At 40.7% G+C, this 26,794-nt stretch overlaps 1 pseudogene; it reads right to left on the reverse strand.

The window, feature by feature from the left end:
* Positions 1-7,914: 7,914 nt before the first annotated feature.
* LOC117694923 (melanoma-associated antigen B4 pseudogene) lies at positions 7,915-8,940 on the reverse strand (annotated as a pseudogene).
* Between the last annotated feature and the right edge of the window lie 17,854 nt (positions 8,941-26,794).

Here is a 26,794-nt window from a genome sequence, read left to right on the forward strand (position 1 = left end):
GTGTCCCATCTCAGTCCAATAGTTGGCTGTGAGTATCTGCATCTGTCTAAGTTGGGTGCTGGCATAGGCTCTCAGAGGACAGCCATGCCAGGATCCTGTCTGTAAGCACATCTTGGCATCAGCAGTAGTGTTGTGGTTTAGTGTCTCCACCTGGGGTAGATTAGGTGCTCCAGACCCCCTGCCACAGCCAGAGACAGCCTGACTCCTAGGAGGTCTGTCATAACCTGGGTCACAGGTGAGACTCTGCCCCAATACCTTCCCTAGCTGGGACCCTCACGGAGCCCAGCAGACACAGGACCTAGCTACCCTGCTGGAGACACATCTTCCTTCAGTTCAGGTCTGCAACTCTACCTGGGGCAGATTGGGCATTCCAGCCCCCCTCCCACATCCATGATAAAATGTTTAAAATTTAATATGCATATACATTTTAATTGTGCATGTAAAAAGAATGAGTTTAGCACATAACAAATATGAATTTAAAAAGAGAACTAAAGTCACCATAGTGTGTTAATTTTTTTTGACATAAACAACATATGAAAACAATCAAAAATATAAAAAAATTATCATAGACTTATCATACAATTATACCCAAGGGAAAAAATGTTAGAAAGTTTATCCTATTTCTTTAAGAATTAATAAAGGCTTAGTAACACAAAAGATCAAAAAGTGAAGTTTATCCTACAGACAAGGAATTTTCTCTCTTTTCTTTCTCTGTCTCTAAATAGCCTGGGGGGATTTTTATTGTGTCCCAGACTAACTTCTAGCAGTTAATCTGAAGTCACAACTAGTGCCAAGTCATATCTAGTAACATTTCCGCAAAGTAGTCAAATTAAAAGTAGAAAGCAGACTACAATTTAATGTGATTGTACTGAGAAACAGAGAGGGACAAAGAGATCCAGTAAGTCCCTCAAGTCCATTTTTAGAATTCTGTAGTGAGATAAAAATTTAAATAGAGGATCTAGATAAAAATCTAATTAAGCTTAGATTTTTTAAAACCTACTTTTAGCAAGGGTTCTCAAATACTTTGACCCCTCTTCTATCCCACCATCCAGAAGAAGGGGAGAAGAGATGGTAAATAGGACAAGGGGATGTGGACCTGTTTAGAAGTGGTTCTTTAGGGTGATTCCAATCTCTGTTGTCAGGATACCAGCAGTTTAGTTCAGTAGTGTCAGGATACCAAACAATCAGCAGCAGTTGCATGATACAGCAGAAACAGCCAGGCCTCTGATGAATTGGTACAAGTCACTGGGAGTTACCTTAACGAGACACTATGCCAGGATTTCTCTGCAGTGCCTCTCTCAACAAAGTGAAGATCAGCAAAGACTCAAGACCAATAAAGCATTGAAAGTCTTGCTATGCAAGTGACCCATCACTGTCCATTGAATCCTATTTATAGTCTTTCCAAACATCATGTGTCCTCCCACAGGTCTGTATCAGCAAAAACCCAATGACTCTTCCTCGGCAAAACACCTCGTAAGTCTGCATCACATGATATAACCAGAAACTTCCACTTCAACCAAGTATATGCGAACCCACTAATTCCTAGTCAAGGTGCAGGTATACACACCATTGACTAAATTGTCTGGGTTTTAATCTCAGTATGTAAGGTGGTTTGAGAAGTTGTTTGAATTGTTTGAAATCTCTTGCAAGGAGACAAATTCCCCCTCCAGTTGGTACCCTAACTTTCCCCAGAATGAGATTCCTGGGAAAATCCCATTATCCTTATGGATATATCCCATTCTTTGATATGTCCCTTTTGAATCTTTGTATCTGCCGGAGTAGTTACACAAGGAATAGGGAGGTTTTATAAAGATACTCCCCAGAAAAGCCCTGTGTTACTACATATGATCCAATAGCAGACTATGGATGGGTCTAGGAAATGTCTATTTTTCGTTATTGACACTCAAACATTTAGTGGGTTTCATGTTAGAAAAACTGAAACCAAGGAATACAGAACCATCAGACAAATTACAGACAGGAAAACTCCCCAACAGTTAAATGGGTCTTAACATAAATCCCCAGGAATATTGGGGTGTGACACAAACTAGTTTCATTTGGTTATATTTTACAGCCTGAAGGGTTCCCCTGAGCTGTAGAGACCTCTACTTAGGGAGACTTTGGGCTTTAGGCTGAAAGGAAGTTTAAGACTGGTTTGTATAATAAAGACATTTTAAGCATGAGACTTAAATGATCAAGGAGATCTCTAAGACACATGTTCTCAAAATGTGCTAGTTCTGAACTATCTGGGCTGCAGGTTCTACATTTATAGTTAAGTAAACTCTGTTCTCTATAAGTGATGGAAATTGTGTAACAAATGGAAAACACTTTAAATTATGACTGCCACATATAAGATTTTTATATAAGGCTTTCCTTCTCTGCTACCTCATGCCTACAATTTTTAAACAGTATTTATCTGTCCTTATACCAGACATAAGGAAGATAGGTGAAGAGTCATTTGACATCTCGGCTTTAAAGTTTCTCAGTTTCATAATGACAAACAGATGCAATTTTCTGTCTCTGTTATTCTAAAGTATATGATCACTTTAGGAGCTACCCGGGTTCCCTGACTTGCCTCCCGGTAAAACTGTACTTCTTCCCACTTTGAGTGTATGCTAAATAAATATGTTTGGATGCCTTTATACACATGCGTGGATGCTAGAACTTAGTTTAATGTCTTAATTAATCCCCAGCTTATTTCTTGAGACAAAGTTCCTCCCTAATTTTGGAGCCCACTGATTTGGTTAAGTGGACTAGCCAGCAAGCCAAAGGAAATGCCCTATCTCTCTGTGCAGCATGAAGCTTCAAGAGCCCACCACAGCACCTGATTTTTAAAATGAGAGCTTATTGGATTAAACTTGGGTGCTCATGCTTGGGCCATGCCTGTGCTCCCTTCCTTCTGTATATTAAGTAAGCATGTGTCTCCCTAAGACCCAGTAGAAGCAAGTAAAGAAAGATATTTCCTGAGTACAAACTACAAGGAAGTTTGCGAAAACTTCATAAAAGCTTTATGATTGGCTGCTCATCACAGGACAACAAAAGAATGTCCTCCATTCAAAGTATGAACAGTCCTAGTAGTCCCAACCCAGATGTTTTGAGATGCAACCCTAGAACTCAGACTTGAACTGTCAGTTCACCTAAAGTGAGATGATAGACATCTCTGTCATTACCTTGGGTTCCAAATGGTTTCAGTAGAGGCTTCTGTGTAGCACTCACAAAAATGAAATAAAATTTGACACATTCATATTTTTATCAACCTGACTTAACCCCTGACACAGCCTGGCAATCTTTCCTGACTTGTTTTTCATATGAAGTGACTTTAAATATCTTTATTCTTTTTTGTTTATAAGAAATTTGTATGTTGACTTTATTTCATAATTTATTATCTACTATTCTTTTTTCCTTTGGAAAAGTATTCTAGTGCAACTGTATTGGAATAGCTCTTTTCATTCTCTCCCTCTTTTCTTTCTCTTTCATTGAAAATAGGTTCTTCCTTCATATGATACATCCCAACTACAGTTTTCCCAAGCTCCACTCCTCCAAGCTATCTGCCCAGTACCCTATCCCCAGATCCACTCCCTTTCCATTTTCTCTTCAGAAAAGAGCAGGCCTCTGAGAGCCGACATCCAACCAGGACAAAACAAGATACAATATAAGGCAAAACTCCTCAGTCAATGCTGGGCAAGGTAACCTAATAGGCAGAAAAGACTCTTAAGAGCTGGCAAAGAAGTCAGCGTCACACCTGCTCCCACTGTTAGTGTGGGGTAAGTGGACCATGCCATGAGACAGAAGAACTGGTAAGGCTGAGTGAGTCCAAACCCTGTGAAACTCAAAATTGAGTACAGTAGGTGCGGGGCAGATCCCTGCCATACTTTACCTGCTCTGGAACATGTAACCATGACACTCCAGTGAAAGGACCATGACAGTCACTCACGGTCCAGGGAAAACACTTGAAGTCCTTCTCCATGCTAATAGAGCATCATTAGCATCTCCAACTGAGCCAATGGGTAACATCTATCCTGGATCCCACCATACTCTTCAATATTTATAAACTCTCTAATAAAGTGCACAAGTTATTTGACTGAGAATTATCTGCAAATGGCTGTTTACTGAGATGTAGCACTTTGTTGAAGAGTTTTCACTTCCGAAGCATTTATTGTTGGGTCTTTGACCCACCTGGCAGACTGGGCTCATGCCTCTGTTGTCCATGCTGTCCTGCCACTGCAGTCACAAACCCATTGCCACTGCTGCCTGAACAAGCCACCATCCGTGTGCTGACACTGGCACTGCCATAGTAGCAGGCAAGACCTGGGACCCTAGGTGCTCCTGGCATCCTGCATCCCCTCTGACTCCTACAATCTTTCCAACCTCTAGTCATTGGGGTCTCCAATTTCTGAATGGAGGAGACCTCCAATTTAGCCCCCCCCCCTCTCTGCATAATGTCTGGCTGTGGGTCTCTGCACCTACTTACATATGCTGCCAAAGGAAGCCAATCTGATGATGACTGGACATCCCAGTGTTGAGAAGCTACTCTACAGGCTACAGAAAGATAAACTTAGAGATCAACCCTGCCATAAAACTCTCGACCTACAATTTGTCCTGCCTGCAAGATGTGTGGGAGTGGCCAACCAATGTTTGGTTTAACTCAAGGCCTGTGTAATGAAAAGTAACCCATGCTGTACACTGCTTGGATGGCCAGGAACCAGAGACTGGGTAACCCAGAGATATAGGGAAAAACCAAATATGACTGGAAAAAACAGTTCAATGAAACAATTCGTAATGATATTCTGCTATACTCTGACTCCTTGTAAGACCTATGGTCTCATTCCAACAGTCTAGAATCTCAGATACTCCTTAGGGAGAAATGAAATTTGCCTTGCTGTCCTCAACTACCCCAGTGTTCCCAAGGTGAATGGCAGCCAAAGAAATGTGTGTGTAGGGAGGTATCAGGTACCTAGTACAAGCTAGAAACCTAGCCTCTGTTGACCTGAGACAGAACACATTTCATTGTTCTAGAAGGCTTTGTGATGCCCCAAGAGGAAGTGAACATGATTCATTGTGTTACCATACCATGTCTCTCATCATTCTTTCTGTATTCCTGTATTGATTGTTCCCTCATTTACACTTGGGATCATATTGGCTCCTGTTAGGGAGTATTAAACACACACACACACACACACACACACACACACACACACACACATATCCATCCCTCCCACATACACACACACACACACACACACACACACACACACACACACACACACACAATTTTCTCTCCAGTTGAGACCATCCCTATCAATCCCAGGAGATCTTACTGCAGAGAATCACTTCACAAACTACTACACAGAGGTCTAACTTCAACCTTTCAGTTTTCATGGCTTCTCAGAGATACAGAGATGAGGCTTTGTAAGATGATCTTGCTTCTCTGTTTACCTTTGGGTCCAGAATATGGCTTTTCAAATGTTCCTGTTCTACTTGGAGTTTGTATGATGCCATTGGGGTTTATTAGCTTATCACATTCAGAGCCCAGCAATCCTTTCTCACCTAACATGAGAATGCTGCTCCTGGGGCTGTGATGTCCCTTAGAATTCATGAGGGCATAGGTGCTTGCAGAGCCCAGAAGAGGGCATAGAGTCCCCTAGAGCTGGAGGCACTGTGAACTATTAGGACACATTAAAGCTATTAATATTGAAAATGAAGTAAGTCACAGTGTGCCTCAACATAAGAAGAAAGGAGTAGTTTAATCTCTAAAGCACATGTTTAACCTCAACTCTTTCAGTTTATATGGGAACTTCACTAAACATGAGATCATTAAATTTGTAAGCCTCTTCTCTCCATTGAGAAATGATTTTGATAATATTTTTCTTATATGATGGGGATACATGTGTACAATGCAACAGGTCTATTGTTATATCTCTCTCATACTAAAAGTATCATTTATTAATGTGCACACTTTAACCTGAATCATTACTATCCATATTTTTCTCTACTTTTTTACCTAAAAAATTCTACAGAAAGTGCTATATTCCAGGTCAGGAACAAAAAGAAAAAATAAAACCTTCCCTGATGATAATTAGCAATGCATATAGAAAAAATATTTTTGTTGAACAAAACATTGCCCATTTATTATTTCTTCAAGAAGTAGAGACCTTACTGTACTCTCTGCAATCATGAGAGTTTCTTAGATAGTCTACCATTGCATATGCCATACCTCCTGCTTCTTTCATTACACATTTTCAGTAAAAAGGGTGACAATTCCTCTACAGCAAGTATTAAGCTTGTGTTTGGGTAAAGCATGAACCTTTAAAAAGATACATGCTTCTCAATGATTTAATTTTTCATATATACTTTAATGCCATAAGTAAAAGCTAGGGTACACGTCTGACATCATTGCAGAGACAAAGACTAAATGAAAATATTCATTAAAAACTTAATATCTTTAGAAAATCTTTCATTCATATTTCCTAGCTTGTTCTTAATCTAATTCAGATTATTTTACTGAATATCATCAAATACTTAGAACATTTCATATTAATCCAAAAATTTTGAGCACTCAACCTGGTAAATAGCAGTGCAGGCTCAGTTTCCAAAACATATTTGTATACATTCACACTCCAAGTTAGCATTTTTCTCAAAGAACCCCAAAATTACCAACAATACACTTGAGTATAACTTGCAAAAAGATGAACAGACTTCTTCAGTGAAATACTGGAGGCTACACTTTATCTCAGTAGTAAGCAGGATTGCTCAACTTGGACTTAGAAATTCTTTTGGCTTCTTTTGACCAGTCACCCATGAGGAGATTTTTTTTGAGATGCAGCTATCTTTGAATCATTTCTGCTCCTGTAATTAACCCCTCAGCCATATTCCTGTAATTAACTCTAATAAAATTTATGGTTCCTCAAGTTGGAAATTGGCATTATCTGCACTTGAGTATGTTGTAAGATCTTTATCTGGGGTGAATAGGCATGTATTATATAACCACAGGAAGAAAATATTGTGGCACAACATCGAGAAATGAGTATGAGGTGTCTTCTTGTAGGACTGAAAAACAGGACTTAATGGGCAGCATTTGTGCATTTAGCTGCCTTGTACGATAGTCATAAAATGTGGGGCTCAATAATATAAACATTTTGATTTGATTCATTGATACCTATCCACCTGACATTAGTTTTCTACTTTTAAATTATATGCGACAGAATATGCAGCATTTTATTTGCAATAAAATAAACGATCAGAAATTTTTCTTTCTAAAAGGTGTTTTAAAACATTTTCTCTGAAAATACCACAAAATTCTACTTATTTCACTGGGAATTCTACACATTTCATTCTGATGCATAATGATGGCTTCTCCTAGAATCCACTACTGCATGGGCAGATGCTGGATCTACTTACAGTAAATATCTTCAGTATAAAGTCTGAAGACTTCCCAAGCCTGGATGTTTAATGTTTACGAAGAACATAAGCCTTGGAAAAAAAAAACACATCTGATTTATTGTGATTGAATTTCTCATGCATTCTTTAATATCAAAACAAATGGAAGGGTATAAGTTCAAAAATAGTAACTTCAGTTAACAATCCAACAAATGACCAGATGTTGCTATTGGCCATTCTCAAATATTTTCCTACAGATTTTTCTATCTCCAAGATTTTTTCTGTATAAATGCCAGGTTCTAATTTGTATTTCAAACTAATACAAAGTTTGAACATTCAGCTTGATAAACAGAAATTAAGCACAGTCTACAAAATTTATCAATATACATTCTAATGCCAAGTTAATATTTTGCTAAAAGACTACAGAACTAGATCAACAACATTTTTGCAAAAAAAAAAAAAAAAAAAAAAAAAAAAGAAGAAAGAAAGAAAGATCAGACCTCTTCAGTCACAAAGCAGAGGCTACCTCTACCTTACATCTCACTTGCCAGTGGGATTGGTCAACTTGGACTTAGAATGTTTCTTGGCTTTGCGCTTAGTGCCAGCCTTGGCTGCAGCTTCAGCTTGGGCTTTCTCTTCTTCTTCAATCAAAGCCTGTTCATAACGAGATGAGTAAGCACTGGGCATGGTTTCACTGACCTTACCTAAAAATTCCAGCACTCTTCTCTTGCCCGATTCTACATAGGCTCTTGGGCCCCACAGGAACTCATAGGATGGAGGGTCACTATAAGGAACCTGGCGATATTCTAGGTACATTTCCTGCACTAGATCTTCAGTGATGAGCTTCCTGACATCCCCAAAGATGAGGTGTGGGACCCCATCATAGACTCCTAACATATTCAGGAACTTCCAGACCTCCTTCTCTGGGGCACGGTAACCATTTAAGTAGATCACACTTAGGAGAGGGATCAGAATGCCCCTATTGGGAACACCCATCTCATTACTCTCACTTCCATCATCCTGGAAATTGAGCTTACTGACAAGAACGTAGGTTTGACCATGGGGCTGGATTTCTTTCAACTCAATGCCAAAAACCATATCCAATCGATGGGAGGCTTTCTTGAGGATATCAGGGAAGTGGTTCTTGAAACTTTTGTTGATGACTTTGAGCATTTCTCCCCTCTTTGCAGGCTGCTTAAGTTTGTACTTGCAGAGCATGTACTCTACCAACAGCCCTGTCTTCTTTGATAGAAGATCCATCTGTTTGCTTCCAGAGGAGTGCAGGGACCTACAAGAGCTACCATTTTTCTCTTCTCGGCCCTTTGCACCTTTACCAGACCTTTTGCGGGCCATGCCTTGACCAGCAGAGGTGGTAGGTGCCTTGCCCTGGGGGAAGACAGCAGTAGAGGTGCCTGCAACATCATCTCCAGAATCATGACCAGAGCAGGAGGCTGACTGTCCTTTCTCTGCTGCCTTGGTTTCGTCATCCTTGAGCCTCTGGGCCTCTTCCCGGACCTGGCGACGCTTCTCACGAGCACGGGCCTTACTCTTCTTTCCTCTGGGCATGATGGCTGTGGTCAGGAATAGAAAGCAGTAGTCTGGGTAAAAGAGCAGGTGATCTCACGACCTTGATCGGGAAAATAATACACCATGAGCACTTTTTGGAGATGCCAAACATCTTGACTTTCCCTAACATTTCTTTTCCCACATCTTGAGATCATTGCTTTGAGGATGCACAGGGCTTCTTTCTGTTCTGACCAGATGCTATTAAATCTGTCCTACAGAGGGATCTAAACACTCTTAGTTCTTTTCACATTCTATTCTCCTGGCTCTATGAAAACACCTAGGGACTGGATAAAAGCTTCAGAGAGCTCAGTCTACTCAAATAACTGGGTACAGAATGCTGAGAATCCTGTAATGCTCAATCTAAGACTCTCTGGTGTCTTCAATTCTTCTTGAGGTTGCTTTTCTGGGTTCACTGTTAAGCATAGAACTATTGCTCTCCTTTTTTACCGGGCCCAGAATACCACACAAAGAATTTTATCTCTTGACTGAATGAAATACATGTTGATCGGCTAGGATGGTAATTCAATCCATAATGAGCTTGCCTTGCAAATTCAAGGTCTTGAGTTTTAAACCTATAATCCATGTTTTCAAAGAAAAGCAAAGTAAGATGGATTGCACTTGTAATATCAGTGCTAGGGTGAAGATACAGGGATCTCTGGGGCTCAGCAACCAGGAAAGATAGCCTACTTGCCAGAGGCAGGCCATGAAGAGAACACCCTCTCAAATCCAACACAGATAGCTCCTGAGCAAATGTAGCTTAACTTGGCATCTGGTTTCTACAGGCATGAACTCATGCACTGGGCCACACATATACATATGCTCTCAGACAAAGCATATTTCTTCCACAACACAAACACGGGGGTGGGAATGCTAAAAATCCCAGCACTAATGTTTGTCCTTTTGGGCTGAAGATTCCCTGGGAACAGTGACTAGCTAGTCAGGCCTACATGTCCTGCACATACTGTATGGCCTGGGCTTTAAGTAGCCCTACTGTTTCTAGAAGTGATTCTCCATGTTCATATATCCTCACTGTAATTAGGAACTACATACCAAGGGTAAAGTGGGCCTGCATTGGGCCTAGGCTGTCCCTTCTCAGGGGGCTCTCTCAGAGAAGCAGGCAGGCCTCTCCCTCTGCCAGCTCCTCCTTCATGAGCACTTTAAATATCTATGCTATGCACTAAGTCGCAGTTTGCATTCAACCAGGACATTAGCATCCCACTCAGACATTTTTAAACTGACACTTTTCCATTGTCTGCATTCATTTTACTAAGTTATGAGAACTGTTGTCAAATTCCACACGAGGAACCTTGTACATTAATCATATTCTCCTCCACTTCCCTCTCCCACTGCTGTTATTTCCTCATTTCCTTTCCCCTCCTTCTGGACAATTTCCCCACTATCCTCTTATTTCTAACAGTGCATGACCGTTTTGGAGAGAGCCTTTAACTCTTTGAATTTTTAATGCTATTTAATAACCTGTGCTTTTACCACCCTAGGAATTCAACCCAGGGCTTCAGAATTGTTAACAAAACTCTGAATTAGTTTTCCAGTCTATGTACATTTTATCTTTGTTATTACTACTACTACTACTATTATTATTATTATTATTATTATCATTATTATTATTATCATTATTATTTTGGCACATGGTTACTTTTTTTTCATTTTAAAGCAGGCATCCAATCTTTACAATATACTAAAGCAGTCCCTCCCTAGCTAGTGTGCACACTGTGTTGGTCTTTTATTTTAAAGAGGGCATCCCAACCTCAATATTTTTTGAGGCATGGCTATCCATTCAGACATACTGTGTGGGGTCTTGTTTGTTTTTAGAAGAGGGCACCCAAACCTCACAATATTCTGAGGCAGAGACTGCCCAGGCCTCATGATAACCTGAACCAAGGACCATTCACTCATACATACTATTTGTCTTTTTTTTTTTTTTAAGGGGGCACCCAAACCTCACGATATTCTGTGGGACGACTGCCCACTCACTTTTGGTCCTTTTTTTTGTTTGTTTGTTTTTAAAAATAACGTCTCCATCCAAACCTCACAATAGTCTGTGGCAAGCACCACCTACTCACATACTTTTTTGTTCATTTTGTTTGTTTGTTTTTGTTTTTAAACAGGGCACTCAAACCCTGTCAGATTCTGAGGCAGGGACTGCCCAGTCACACATACCGTGCTGGTCATTGTTTTGAAGATGGCACTCTAACCTCATGATAATCTTCAACAAGGTCCTCCCACTCACATCTGTGTGTTGGCACTTATTTTAAAGAGGGCACTCACACCTAGTAATAGTCTGAGGCAGGGACCACCCACTCAAATACTTCGCTGGTCATTTTTAAAAATATTTATTTTTAAAGAGGGCACTCAAATATCAGGAGATTCTGGGGCAATGATCTCACTCTGATGTGCTTGTCTTTTTAAAGAGGGATCTCAAACCTTGCAAGATTCTGAGGCAAGGACTGCCCGCTCACATACTATGCTGGTCCCTTAAAAACAGCACCCCAACCTTATGAGATTCTGAGGAAGCACTTCCCCCAACCCATGTGCATAGCACGGGGTCCCTTTTTTCCTCCAAAATATCAGGCTAACCTCGCAAGACCTAATCTAGTGATACCTTGAGGCAGGGACACCACTCTTCACCTTCACACCCCTCACCCCCCAAATCTGATCATACCGTGCTAGTCCTTTTAAGAGGTCATCCAAAGCTCGCAAGAATCTGAGGCAGGCACTGTCCACTCCCACGGAATGTGCTGATCCCTTTAAGATAGCATCCAAACCTCGCGAGGTTTTGAGGCGGGAACTGTCCACTCCCACGTAATTTGCTGATCCCGTTAACACAGCACCCAAACCTCGCGAGGTTTTGAGGCGGGAACTGTCCACTCCCACGTAATTTGCTGATCCCGTTAAGACAGCACCCAAACCTCGCGAGGTTTTGAGGCGGGAACTGTCCACTCCCACGTAATTTGCTGATCCCGTTAAGACAGCACCCAAACCTCGCAAGGTTTTGAGGTGGGCCCTGCCCACTCCCACATTTTATGATGATCTCTTTAAGATTACGTCCAAATCTCGCGTATCCAAACCTCACGCGAGATTCTGAGGCAGTGCCCTCTCCCCACCCCCATTGTGATTACTGTGTTTTTTTTTTTTTTTTTTTTTTAAAGATGGTGAAATCTCACGAGATTCTGAGGTAGTTTCTCTAGCTAAGTCGTCATGTGTTGGGAATGGCTAACGGCTAACCAACTGAGGCCTTTTTGGCTGTTGCTTGCTAGAACATATTTTTATTGAATTTCTATTTCTCTAACTCTGCTTCCCTAGGAATGAAGTTGGGTCCCTGACTTTCATTAAGCTCTAAGCCTAAGGCATGCTAGGCTGTTCAGTGTGGATACACATGTAGTCAGACATTTCCCTCTGTAATTTAGAGCTCAAACGTTTGACTTGCTTGCGTTAGGCCTCTGCCATCTGTTAAGTCAGGCCTACTTTCTTCTGGCTTTACAGTATGTTCTTAGTATCTACTCAGGATTTTTACCTTTGACTGCAAACCTCTTTTAGAAGATTCTGCCCCGATCTATTTGTATGGATAGGTTTTCTGTGCCGAGGATACTAATGCAGACTCCACTTGCTACAGGAAGAAAGAATAAACTACATCTGGGGAAGGGCAGGCCCTTAAGATTGGCAGCAGGGTCAGGATGGGACGCCTCTGCTGTGGGCACAAGACCTTGAAGAATCCTAAATGGGTCACTGTACACACATAAATCTTCAGACCCTACACAATCACAACACCTTCCTCAGTCCACTGCACACGGAACTCCCTGCTTCTGAAGACTGACAGTAGCACATATCCTACCCGTCCTGTCATGGTGGAGTTTCTTACACCTCACCACCTCCACATTTTTGTATACCACATCCCCACATGCACACACTCAGGCACTCAGACACATGCCCCAGACGACCTTGGGACTTAATCCTCAGCTTTCACACAGTATTCTGCCCTTCTAAATTCTGTAGGGCAAAATAAGGGTAATAAGGTCCTGATGTTGCCCCTGGTCCCTCACAGCTGTGAACAGTTTCTGTGCATCCTAGGACCCCTTCCTCTATGAACCCAAGTCTACAAGCCACAGACATAGCCCTTTTCTTCCTTAACCCTTGGAGAGGAAGTCTAGATTCACTATAAATGTTAACAGTTTTTTTTTCTTGGACTTCACAGGATATGAATGTCCTTAAATTTTCTTTTCTTTTCTTTTGGGGGGAGTCATTAATAATGGTGTACTTTATTCTGAAATGTTTTCTGGTTGAATTTACATCTTAAGTTTGAATCACGAGGCCTGAAGCACTTCCACATGGTCTTCAGCATCAACATTTGCCATGGACCTCATGATATTTTTCTTAATTCTTGGAGAATTTCATTTTATATATACTTTAGCTATTTTTTCTCAGTGTTCATATTTTGTGCAACATCTTTCCTCCCACTGATGGAGGCAATTCTCTGGAGTTCCTCCTGTGCTTGTTCTGTTTTGCCAGAGATCATGAGCCACCGGGCTGATTTAGGCCCCAAGCAAAACAGCACAAAAAAGGTGGGGTAAGGTTAATATCACCATGTTTTCGAGAATGGACTCATTAAGGTTCCAGTTTCTTCCCTGTACTGATAGAAGTCCCCCAGCCACCAGAGGAAGCCACACCTTCCTGAGTTGCTGGGCAGGTGATCTGGGCAAACCTCACATGGTACCCCCAGCTTGACTTCTCAACCTTGACAGGAAAGCTCTTTCCTTGACTGTAAGCCTCTTTGTTTAGGCAGAAATTCTTGTTCTCTTCCCACACAGGTCGCTCCTTTTGACTTTGGTTTTGAATTAGAACTTTCCCTAACATAACTGGATTTCCACCGATTACAGTCTATTATGCTTCTTGTTGTTACCTTTCAAACATAACAAAGACAAACTCTTGTTTGCTGGCATAACAGAGTAGATTCTCAAATACTGCGATTTCTCTTTCCACTGATCTGAGCCCAGCTGTTAAAAGCAAACTTTCACCTTCAAGTGTTCTGTTAGATCAGCTTGGCATCCTTACAAGAAAAGAAACATGGTTTCCCTTTAGGTTTATTTCCCGAGGTGTTGTTCTACTCAGCACTCCTTGTCTAGTAATTACTGACTGCTCGTCACATTTTCTCCAGTTAGGACCAAACCTCTTGGTTCTAAAGAGTAAAGGTCACTTTATTATAAATGATTTTGAAGTTTGTACTGGATATTCCTCAAGAGAAGAGTTTTTTGTGTACTTTTACTACAAAAATATCACATAAAGAAGTAACAAAACATATGTCTTAAGTGGTCGATCCACATAGATTGTTATCTATACATTTATCAAAATATCATGACATATACGTTGAATTCACAAATTACAAGTCATATGATTTTGTTATTTCTGTGATTGTGCGTATATGGAATATGTATAGTGCATGATGTGTGTGTGTGTGTGCCAGCATGTCGTGCAACCATGCAGCAGTCAAAAGACAACTCTATAGAGCCAACACTTCCTTTCCATCTTTTTATTGACTCTGGTGCTTGAGAGTGGTTGCCTCGAAAGTAGTATTTTTTATTTCTTTTTACTATTTTTTTCAAAAATCATTAATTTACTTAGAGCATGCACAGTAGTGAGCTTGGTAAGCTCAATGACAGCTGCAACTCTACCCCATTATGCATTCTAGGAATCCAACTCTGATGACCAGGCTTGAAAGCAGGTGTCCCAAACTGCTGAGTGATCCCAACCCATCCTCATGGAGTATTATTCTTATTCACAGAAATCTTTTGGGCCACAAAAGACATCCAAAAAATCCCAGTTTGTTGATATAAATAATAGCATGACATTGTAAATGGAAAACAGTCAATACATTATTCACATTTCTCAAAATCACAAGTACCGAAGGTAAATAATTCTATATTAGATGATTAATATTTTTTCATTAATTTATTTATTTTACATCTGTCGTGCAGCCCCTCTGTAGCCTCTTCTCCAAGTCTCATCTGTCTATCCACCTTCTGCCATTCCCCCTTCCCTCTTCTCCACAAAGAAAAGGGACAGCCCACACCCCTCAGTACCAATCTACCCTGGCACTTCAAATCTCATCAGGACTAAGTTCATCCTCTCTAACTGAGGACAGACAAAGCACTTTAGTTAGGGGAAAGAGACCTGAAGGCAGGCCACAGAATCCAAGTCAGAGACATCCACAACACCAATTGTTGGGGGAGCCCCATGAAGAACAAGTAACACATCTGCTACATATGTGGAGGAGGCATAGGTCCAGCATGCTCTTCAGTTGGTGGCTTGTTCTTTGTGAGCCCTCATGGGCTCAGGTAAGTTGGCTCTGTAGGTCTTCTTGTGTTGTCCCTGAGCCCTCTAGAGCTCTACCTAATGTTTGGCTGTAGGTCCCTGCATCTGTTTCCATCAGCTGCTGGGTGGAACCTCTCAGATGACAGTTATATCATGCTCCTGTCTACAAGCATAGCAGAATATCATTAATAGTGTCAGGATTGGCTGTCTCCCATGGGGTAGGTCTCAGGTTGGGCCAGACATTAGTTGGCCATTTCCTCAATCGCTGCTCCTTTTTATCTGTGCACATTTGAAGGCGGGATAAATTTGAGGGGGGAAAGGTTTTGCAGGTGGGTGGGCTGGTATCTCCCTCCCTCCACTGGAAGTTCTGCCTAGCTACACGAGGTAGCCACTCCAGGTTCCACATTTTCACTGGTAGGACTCTCAGATAGTGTCATCCCCAGATCCTCCTAAGAGCCTCCCCTATCCCAGGTCTCCAGCTTATCCCAGAAATTCCCCCCTATTTCCTTTCTCTTTTCCAGTCTTCTTACCCGCTGCCCCTGCTCTCCCTACATCTGTTCACCATCACAGTCCTCTCCCCACCACCTCTCCTACCCAGTTCCTTCTGTCCATCTAGTTCTTATTTTATTCTTATTTATATTTTATTTCCCCTTCTGAGTAAGATTCAAACATCCTCCCTCGGACCCTCCTTGTTACTTAGCTTATGAAAGTCTGTAGATGGTAGCATGGTTATCCTATACTTAAAGGCTAATATCCACTTAAAAGTGAGTACATACCATGCATGTCTTTCTGGGTATAGGTTACTGCACTCAGAATGATATTTTCTAGTTCCATCCATTTGCCTGCAAATTTCATGATGTCTTTGTTTTTAATAGCTGAGAAGTATTCTGTTGTGTAAATGTACCACATTTATGTTATCTATTCTTTGGTTGAGTGAAATCTGGGTTGTTTCCAGTTTCTGGCTATTATGAATAACATCTTCAGCAAAGTGGCTGGATATCAAATTACCTAAAAATCAGTAGCCATTCTTTGTACAAAAATTGGTCATATTTTAAAGAGAAAGCTTCTAGTTATCCTAGTAAAATAAGAATTTAAAAATCCACACATTCTTCTCCTCTTCAAATTGGCCCCTTGATATCTAGAAAGTTAACACCTGGCTGTTCCGAGCCCCTCCGTTGTCCCCTTCATCAGCGAAAAAAGGCACGTGAGGCAATGTTCGGGTGGTTACCACAGCGAGGCTTTGCTTCTTGTATAAGCAGAAGCAGAAAGACCGAAAGACCGGAAAAGGCACTGCTTATATACACCCTAGAGTGACTTGCTCACTTCTGATTGGCTGTTCACTCATTACCCATAATACGCTCCGGGATGGGCAGTGACTTTGGTGCGCTTTTTGCCTTTTGCACCTGCGCAGTCAGTTGTTTACTTGTGGAGACACAGGATGTCAGTGCCATCTTGCAATGGCGGAATGTATCACCGCTAATCGTGGCTTCCTACATCTCCCCCTGTTTAAATTATTAATATGGAACAGCCTTTTGCCTATCAAGCGCTGCACCAACTCAGTGAGGGAAAGCAGAGGCCTGATCCCCTGTGCAAAATGAGATATTGTAATGGGTTTACTTCCCATACCCATCTCGATGCCTTTTGACGGGGAAAGGGAGCCTCCACCCTGGGGTGCCACCAGGGGAGGTTTCTTGGCATCAAACCTTTGTGCAATCAGGCATACTTTCGGGAAATCTATCCACACTCATGGAACATTCCCTGTCGAGTACCCACTCGCAACACCTCTAGATATTCAGGTACCACAGTTATTCAGGCAAGGGCTGGCCAGACCTAGACCTCTCATCGACCCAGTGCAATGGGCTGAACCCTTGGGGTGCATCGACTGAGGGTCTCAGTCATCAGCTACTTTCTTAGCCTAGATAGCCAAATTTCAGGGGGAGATGCTTGCTCAAGGCTACGAGTGCTTGGGCGATAGCGGCCTTGTCACGTTTTTGTTGGGCTCTGAGCTTACAGACCAACCATAATATGAACACTAATCCACAACATAGGGCTGCACCAAACAGGCCTATCCCCACCCTTTAAGAAAGAAAGAAAAGGCAGAGGTAAGCCAAGAAGTAAAATCGCCAGGGGTAACTGGGTCCACTCATGTTCCATCAAGGCTCAAGATCCGGATCTGAAATTGCTGCTGCACCTGGTCCAGCTCCCTAGTCTACTTCCCTTGTAAATAAGCAGAAAGATTATGGCTTTGAATAAATGTATTATTCATAAATCTCAGAGGTGTAATACCTAGATGTGGGGTTGCTGACACGCAGCTCATTTGAACCACATCCATGAGCTGCTCCACATGGGCTTGGAGCAAATCAACTCTCTGATTGAGCAACAGAATGTCTGATACCAAGTATGCATCCACTTTCTGTAGAGTGGTCAAAGCCTCAGAGGTCTTTTCTGAAATTTGATTAACAACAGTAGCTGCTGTAACTTTATTAACCATGCCTGTGCCGGCTGTCACAGCTGCAGCTGCAGAGATGGTAATAGCAGTGATAATGGCTGCAGTAATGCCAAAGTCTCTTTTATGTCTCAATAATGATGTAGTAGGGAAAGTTTCAGGATCAGCTTCTACTGGGATGGGCACAGAGGTAGGCATGTGCACAACCAAGGCTAGGTCTAGTGATCCATTCCAGCATTGTGCCCAAAGGCATGAAACATTCTTACAATCCAAGATATCAGAATTATTTTGAAAGTTGGATAACATAAAGAAAAATGGGGGGTCCACACACACCAACACTGGTTGTGCAGATGCATTCCTAAACACCTTATTAATTTTAATGTTATTCAAATGGCTAGAGATATTAGATCGCGTAGCTGAAACATTTTGTTCTTCATGAAATATATCATTCAACAAGACAAAGGCAGATACACCTTTTTTAACATTCTAAACAGTGGCTACAACACATAATTTAATTGGGTTGAAGCAGGGTAAACTCAAGAAAATATACATATGATTTAATTACATATACTGTCTTCTCAATAGATGAGGCATCTGTAAATATAGTAAATATAGCAAACATCTTTTCTATGGTCTGCATGCATAGTAAATTTTAGGAAATATAAAAGCATGTATAGAGAAAAACTGTAACATATGATTATCAAATTTGTCTAAAATGTTTGTCATGTAATAGGCCAAATATCACTATTTTTCAATAACCAATTTAATTGTTATGTGGAATAAAGAATAAATCTTTTATCTAAAATGTTTTAGGATTTTATCATATAATCTTGTATAAATCCACATTAATGGTTTCTTTTATCAAAGGGCTGCTGTGGACAAATGAGAAGTAATAACACAAACAGCCAACAATTTATTGTAGTCTATATAATTTATCTGTTGATAACTAACAGCTTACTTTATTTTCAGCAAAGCTATCTATCTTTTATTAATTGTCAAGGGGAATTAGGACTTGCATCCCTTTGAAAATATCAAACAGAAGTTTAAATCCTCCTATGATAAGCTTAAGATGAGGTTTTAGCCAATTAATATCTCTTAAAAATTTTTAAAACTCACTAAGAGCAAATCAAGATTAAAAGTAAACCATTTTCTTTTTGCATGTACACTCACAAGCCAGAAGATGGCGTTAGATCCCCACCACAAATGGTTGTGAGCCACCATGTGGTTGCTGGGAGTTCAGCTTTTATATTTTAAAAGTCTAGCCTTTAATGGCTGAGCCATCTCTCTAGCCCCAACTTGTCTCAAATATTGAAAAGACACTGCCTTTGAATCCTTTCTGGAGCAACAAGTAGTCCAAAAACTTTTTTAAAGCAAAAAAATTTTTGGAGCAAAGGCTTGTGGAAAAAACTTCTTTAGAGAAATCCACTAATAAAGTATCACACAATGAATAATATACACTAAAAGATTTAATCTCTTAATTTTTTGTATTAAAGCAAAAACAATATTTATATATATAAAATGTAAAACAATTAACCATTTTCTGAAGCAATTATTTCTAACAAATATCGCTTCATGGGCTCTTAAAAATTATGAAGAAATTTACTGCCTGTAAACCTCTCACCTTTACCAGAAACGTAAAGGGATATAATAAAAACATCTTTTATATCTATAATAATTCTATAAGCATTTACTGAAATGGCAGCTGGAGTAGGCAAGTTAGGCTGTATAAATCTTAAATTTGAACTTTATTTTGGAATAATTTAATAACCAATTTTATTTTAGTCCAATGAATATTTCGGATAAAAGCCAACCTTATTCTCTAATAATTGTTACATATATTAGAGGAATCCAAAGCATCTCATTTTTAACAACTTTGAATATAAAGGAATTAAAATAATTTGAATGATATTTTATCAGCAGGTACAGTTATACTCATGGAGGGAAGTAGACATAATTTTAATTTCTGCAGCATAATTATAACTCTCAGCCCACAGACTGTTGTAAAGTCTTTGGGTCTTAGATTTATCCCTCTTCTCACAAGAAACAATGAAGACAAAGGACGAATTCTGGTAAGCACATTTCTAGTACCAGGTGGTGAAGACCCAGAACAAAAGGGATGTTTAGCACCTGGGCTTCTGTAGCTCAGTCTGTATTGTCTTAATTCAAATGTAAATGTGCTTAACCTCCCTCTGCCTGTTCTCTGAGGCTTGGCTAGGCCTGAAATGTGTGATTTTGACTTTAACTTTAACTTTAACTTTAAACCTTAAATTTAAACTGTAAACTTTAAAAGACACGTGTTGTAGATTTTCTCTATAAACATAGGCAAATCAAAAATTTTCAAACTCTCGGTTGGACTACCAACTGTAGCCAATGGAATATTGGCAGTTTAACTATGTTTTAAGCCTCTTTTGTAATATTAGAGTATAACCATATTTTTGAGAAACAAAACCAATATTTAACGATGTAAGCAATCTATTTTCTCTAAAATCAACACCAAGTAGATTATCTTTATGCTATAAAGTTTTGCTGCCACAAAACAAAGTGTAAAATTTAATGGAACACTCAATAGCTGTAAACAAAGGCAGCACTGCAGAATTTGAATGTACTGGCATGGGAACAGGCCAAGATCTAACTATGTCCCATAATGGTATACTTATCCCCAAATCGAACATCAGTATCAGGAGAATCAGAACCGTCATCTTGCAATCTAGCTTCATTCTTCACAATCTGCACCAGCCGAGTAGAGACCCAAATTGGATTGTCTTCACCTGTGGAATGAACACAAACAGCTCCCCTCCCCGGGCCACAACAGGCTCTCAGCCAGTCTTGTAGCCCCTTGTTCCTACGAGGGACAATGGCTGCACGACATTCAGCTGTGGCATTTTCAAAGATCATCTGTTCTATCCCTGGCATTGTTTGCTCTGGTTCCCCAAAGATTCTGCCATAAAGGAGGGTCCTTTTGTCCTCCACTCTCTCTCCACTAGCCGGTGGAGGGTCCTTAACCTTAACAGGCTCTGCAGTAGCCCTTATTTCTTTCGAGTACTCTTTTCTTTCTCCAGGCTCTTTGGCCTGATCCCCAGGCTCCTTGGCCTGATCTGTTTCTCCAGGCTCTTTGGCCTGATCTCCAGGCTCCTTGGCCTGATGCCAGCTAACACACTCTGGTTCTGGTATGCTAGGGTGGCCCTCTCCTGAAACCTCTTGACTTGCACTAATAGCTGAAAACAAAAGCAACGCAAGCAAGAGGCTAGCTAGTGGAGTGGCGGCGGTGAATGAAAGTCTGCTCGCAACGAAGGCTTCCACCCCAGGCATATCTCCCAGAGACGTACCTTGATCCTGTAGTTTAACCTGCCCCAAAACTTGGGGGGTCTCTGCTGCCCCTTGAAATTCCTGGGTTTTCGGTGCCAGATGTTCCGAGCCCCTCCGTGTCCCCTTTGCCTGCGAAAAAAGACACGTGAGGCAATGTTCGGGTGGTTACCACAGCGAGGCTTTACTTCTTGTATAAGCAGAAGTGGAAAGACCGAAAGACCGGAAAAGGCACTGCTTATATACACCCTAGAGTGACGTGTTCACTTCTGATTGGCTGTTCACTCGTTACCCATAATATGCCCCGGGATGGGCAGTGACTTTGGTGCGCTTTTTGCCTTTTGCACCTTCGCAGTCAGTTGTTTACTTGTGGAGACACGGGATGTCAGCGCCATCTTGCAATGGTGGAATGTATCACCGCTAACCGTGGCTTCCTACACCTGGCAATCATAGTAAAATATCTGCCTCAGCCCTCAGCTGATATATGAATATCAGTTCTATGCAGCCATAGCAGTCAAGGCAGTTGCTGTGGCTCAGGGACTCTCTTCTACAAGTTTAAATCACAGATCTTGTAGAATTGTCTTAAGTAGGGTTATTATTGCTGTGATGAAACACAATGACCAAAAAGCAAGTTGGGAAGGAAAGGGTTTATTTAACTTATACTTCCACAGTACTGTTCATAATCAAAGGAAGTCAGGACAGGAACTCGAACAAGGTAACATCTGGAGGTAGGAGCTGATGCAGAAGCCATGGAGGAGTGTTGTTTTCTGGCTTGCTCCTCATGGCTTGCTTACCCTGCATTCTTATAGATGCCAGAACCACCAGCCCAGGGATGGCCCCACCCACAATGGACTGATGGCCCCACCCACAATGGGCTGATGACCCCATCTCATCAATCACTAAATTAAAAAATGCTTTTCAGTCAGATGTTATATAGGCATTTTCTCCACTGAGGTTCATTCCTTTCAGATAAGGTCAGCTTGTGTTACATTGACATAAAACTAGCCATCACAAGAATCTATTACACCTGCCACTTTACCAAACAAGCATCATCCGTGACTGCATTCTAAATATTTGCCCTTATACCCGCAGGTAAGTTTCATTCTCACCCCACATCTGTGGGACAATAAACCAGATCAGGAAGCTTGGTGGGTAGAATGGGTTGAGACTCCAGAAACTCACACCTGAGATGGTAGGTGCCTCCCTACTCCCTGCCAAATTCCTGGCCTGAAACATGTGCCACATTTCCCACATAAAGAAATGTGACCTGAGGTCACATAGGCCCAGAAAAGAGTTCTCCATGCTAATGAGGTACCTAGAAGCCCTGAGAGTTTAGCCAATAAGCATCCCTTCCCACACATTCCTCCTTGCAAAAGGTATTTAATCTTGGGTCCACTTTGAGAAGTTGGTATGGTATACATCCATTTTCCATGAAGAACAGTCAATAAACAGTTTAGAAGCATGGGCAGTTTCTTTCATCCAGATTCGAAGTGGGGAGCCATGGAGAAGGCATTCCATTATTGAGCTGCTGCTTAATTCTCTCCACAGAAGGCCTCTCTGTGCTTCCAGGTACCACTGCCACGAAGTTAAGGAAAATTGCTGCTGAGCAAAGCAGGAGCTCCCTGATTTCCCTAGGCCCTGGGATAGATACCTTGCTCATTCCACAGGTTCCCCATTCTGCTCCCAACTCCTCAAGATCCAGCAACTTTTAGAGTTTGGGAGCCCCCAATCCTGGCCATGTCATGGGCCTATGGACCCCCAACACTTTGTTCCCAACTTCTCTGTGCAGTTCTTCAGCAACAACTGGGGGTCCAGAAGCCAGGGAATACCAGCAACTGCTTTCTCACATCTCAGACTATACTTTCCCACCCTCGAGCAGTGTCTTGGGTGCTTCCCTGAAGCCCAGCACCCTCCAGACTGTGGCATGGGATAGACACAGTCAAACTCCCTGCATTTTGCCTCCTCAAGCCAGCCTTGCCAAACAGCTGAGCAGGATTCCGGCCAGCACACCTCAAGGAAACCTCTCATTGCAGCAGAAAACCATTATAGAAAATCACAATGGACCAAAATACAGAGCTACAGAATGCAGTCCCAATGGATACATCTACAACATAACACATAATTTATACAGTTGGTCAAGTGACTGCACTGAGATACCATCCATATTGTAAAATAATGAAATGCCTCAAATTTCTACTATTACCAGACTGAGACTTTCCAGCTACCCTTAATTCATTTTTCTTTTCATTTTTGTTAATGTGTCATAACAAATAATGTTTCCATACTAAAAATAGAGCATATTCTATTTGGATCTAAGACTCAAGCAGCATTGTGGAAGAAGGAGAAAGAAGGATTGTAAGAATGAAATAGACTGTTCATTGTTATAAGCTGTTTATTGACTGTTCATCGTCGAAAATAGATGCATACTGTACCAACTTCTCAAGGTGAACTTGAGATTAAATACCTTTTGTAGGGAGGAATGTCTGGAAAGGGGTGCTTATTGGCTATTTCCTATGAGACTGTGTCATCAGAAGCCACACACACACAAAGTCTCAACAACATGATTGTTTAAGCAAACTGAATAAGAATGATACCAATAGGCATGACATAGTGGAGAAAGAAAAGCCTATGAGGTCTCAACCCTACATAAAAAACCTCAGGCAACTGAAGAATGCTGAGGCTGAGAATGAGAAAAATAGTCTTGCCCGGGGAAGAACTGTCCAATACCAAGTACTCAGCCCTGAAAACATACATACGAGTAACATGTGTATATACATATAGGCACGTAATAACAATTCATAAAATAGGAGGCCATGATTTTGAAAGAAATGAGAGGGTTTGGAAGGAGGAAAGGGAAGCAGAAAATGGTGTAATTGTATCATCATCTCAAAAATTAAAATGAATGACTTTTTAAAAAGCAGTGGGCTACAAAACAACACAGATATAAACACACACCATGGGCAGATTTGTTCATGTTTGTAATGTCATAAGGTTGGAGAGTTCATGTCAAGTCCAGGCTATATAGTGAGTTCAGTGCCAGCCTTATCTATGTAGTGACACTCTGTTTAGACCAAAACACCAATTTAATACCTATTTACATATTTATATTCAATTGTTTGTCTCAATATTTGTATATTTTCTTTGGCTCTTTTTATCCATTTTTTTGTTTTGTCCTATTCTGGTTTGTTTTCATTTTATCTTTCTTTTATTATTATTAGATGCCTGATTGTTTTCTAATGAAAGAGAGAAAGAGTGTGAATTTGCATGGGTCAGAAAGTAAGAAATATTGGAAGATTTGGTGGAGATGAAACCCCAATAAAAGAATATATTGTGTAAAAAATCTATTTTAAATAAGAAAACATTTAAACAACAAAAATAAATAAATAAATAAATAAATAAATAAATAAATAAATAAATGTAGTGGGATATTTTCCCACAAGTTGGGAGGAGCTAATATGGGAGGGGTACGGAGAGGAAGAGGAGGAGCTAGGAAAGAGATGTAGGAACTATGAAGAGCCACATATGTGTCAAGATCAGTCCTGGGTAACAACTTATATCTAGGTTAGTTAATTGGTTAACACTTCCAATTGTGTGGACATCTTGATATTTGAGCATTACCAAATATATAAAGCTATTGGATAATCTTTAATCATTAGAGTCTTATTTCTACCGGGTACTGTGTGGATGGTTGGATGGTCTGGGCTTAGTCCAGCCTTCTGGAGATAGCATGGAAGATAGATAGAGCCATCTCCTACTCTGGCGTCTTGTGGGTGGCAGGACCAGTGCTTCTGGCCCACCTGAGCTGTAGGCCTGAGCCAGGCAGCAGTGAGAACACGCAGCCACCATTCATGGCCTCAGGCCTTGCCAAGTCTGGAAGATGGCATCCCCCAGGAACCACAAGCCAGATCAGGTGCTGCTGCATAAAATATTACTGTAACAAATAAATAAATAAGTTCAAAAATATATTTGTATCTTCAGTTTTCTCCAGCTTTGTTTAGTAATTTTCATTTTAAATACTAATTATAAAATGAAATGAATATCTAAGCTTTTTAAAGAATTTCCCAATGTTTTGAGGCTATCCAACATCACATATACGTACTTCTCTCTGTGTGTGTTCTTTATTGTTTTCTTTCTTTTGTCCTCAACTAGCTAGATTTGATTGGCAGCTGTAATCTCTGCACTCAGCAGAGTTATGCCTTAGGTAGGACATAAGGTTTGCAAAACTTCTGAGACCAGCCTCAGGTACATGTTGAATTACTAGGTATCCTGGGCTATAGTTTAATGACCATTATTAAAGACAAACAAATAATGTTCTCTAACACACATTTTGGTGGGTTTATTCTTTTTATCACATAGTATGTGCAGTACTTTTAGTGTGGAAATGTTATTTATTGTGGTACATTAACAAAAATGAAATGAAAAATGAATCAAGGTGTATGTGAGTCTCAGTCTGATGATATTAGAAAATTGAAGCATTATATTATTATGGATGATATCTCAGTGCAGTCAACTGACCAACTGAAAACAGTATTAATTATTAAACCTTCTAAATTTCCGGCTCTACATCTATGAAATGATTTTGCTAAGTTATTCTCTACAATCTATGGAAGGCATGTAATTAAATAAAGTAATCGGTAACTGACATATGTTAGATCCTTTTGGTGGCTGTGTTTTCCAGCCAAGTATGTTTTCTTCCCTAGATCTTACATAAATGATAATAATGATAGATGATAGAATAACCCCATATGCAGGCCAGGACACTTTTCTCTTTCTCCTATTACTTCTCCCTTTCCCTCCTTCTGTACATGCTTGTAGTTGTATGCATGTGTTTCATAGTTCTGCACTGTAATGTGTGTGGTGGTTTCAATAGGAACGGTCCCCAAAGTCTCATGTATTTGAATGCTTGGTCATAGGGATTGTCATGATTAGGAGGTGTGACCTTGTTGGAGGAAATGTGTCATTGAGGATTGGCTTTGAGATTTCAGAAGCTCAAACCAGGCCTAGTGGTTCATTATCTCTTCTTACTCCCTCCAGATTTAGATGCAGAACTGCCAGCTACTTCTCCAGCACTACATTTCCCCTATATGCCACATGCTCCATGCCATTGATGACAATGTGCTAAACTTCTGAATCTGTAAGCAAGCCCCAATTAAATGGTTTTTCTTTATAAAAGTTGCAGTGGTCACAGTGTTTCACCATCACATCAACAACTAATACTTTGTGTGTGTGTGTGTGTGTGTGTGTGTGTGTGGTTGAGGCTTCCCACAATGAAAAACTTCACCCATTGGCTTCTTGAGATTTTCCTGTTTCCACCTTCCATTTATTATTTGTTAGGAATTCTGGAATTACAGACATGCTCATATTCCAGAATTACATGAGTTCCAAGAATATAAACTGAGGTCCTCAAGCTTCACTGGAAAGTGCCTTGCCCAGGGATTATTTCTCTAGCCTATGATTTGTATTTTATTTTTTTTTATGGTTTTAGCCTTGATTTTTAATTCTCTAAGGGATGAAGTTAGGTCCCTCTAGGTTTGCTTTCAAAAGTGTAGTGCCTGGTCTGGTTAGTATGGATACACATTTGGTTGGAGAACTCATCATTATCACTGATGCCCCAAAGTTTTATTTTAATCATGTTTTGTGATGTTGGCATCTTCAGAATCAGGGCTCCTTTCTAAGAAAAAGGTCCTCTCTCCTCTCTGAGATAGCAAATTGCATTGTAGCCATACTTTTGCAGGATAAGCCTGCCACCTACTAGTTGAACCATGTGCAGCTCTGTGGTTT

The sequence above is a fragment of the Arvicanthis niloticus genome, chromosome X (genome assembly GCF_011762505.2).
Source record: "Arvicanthis niloticus isolate mArvNil1 chromosome X, mArvNil1.pat.X, whole genome shotgun sequence".
Taxonomy (NCBI): domain Eukaryota; kingdom Metazoa; phylum Chordata; class Mammalia; order Rodentia; family Muridae; genus Arvicanthis; species Arvicanthis niloticus.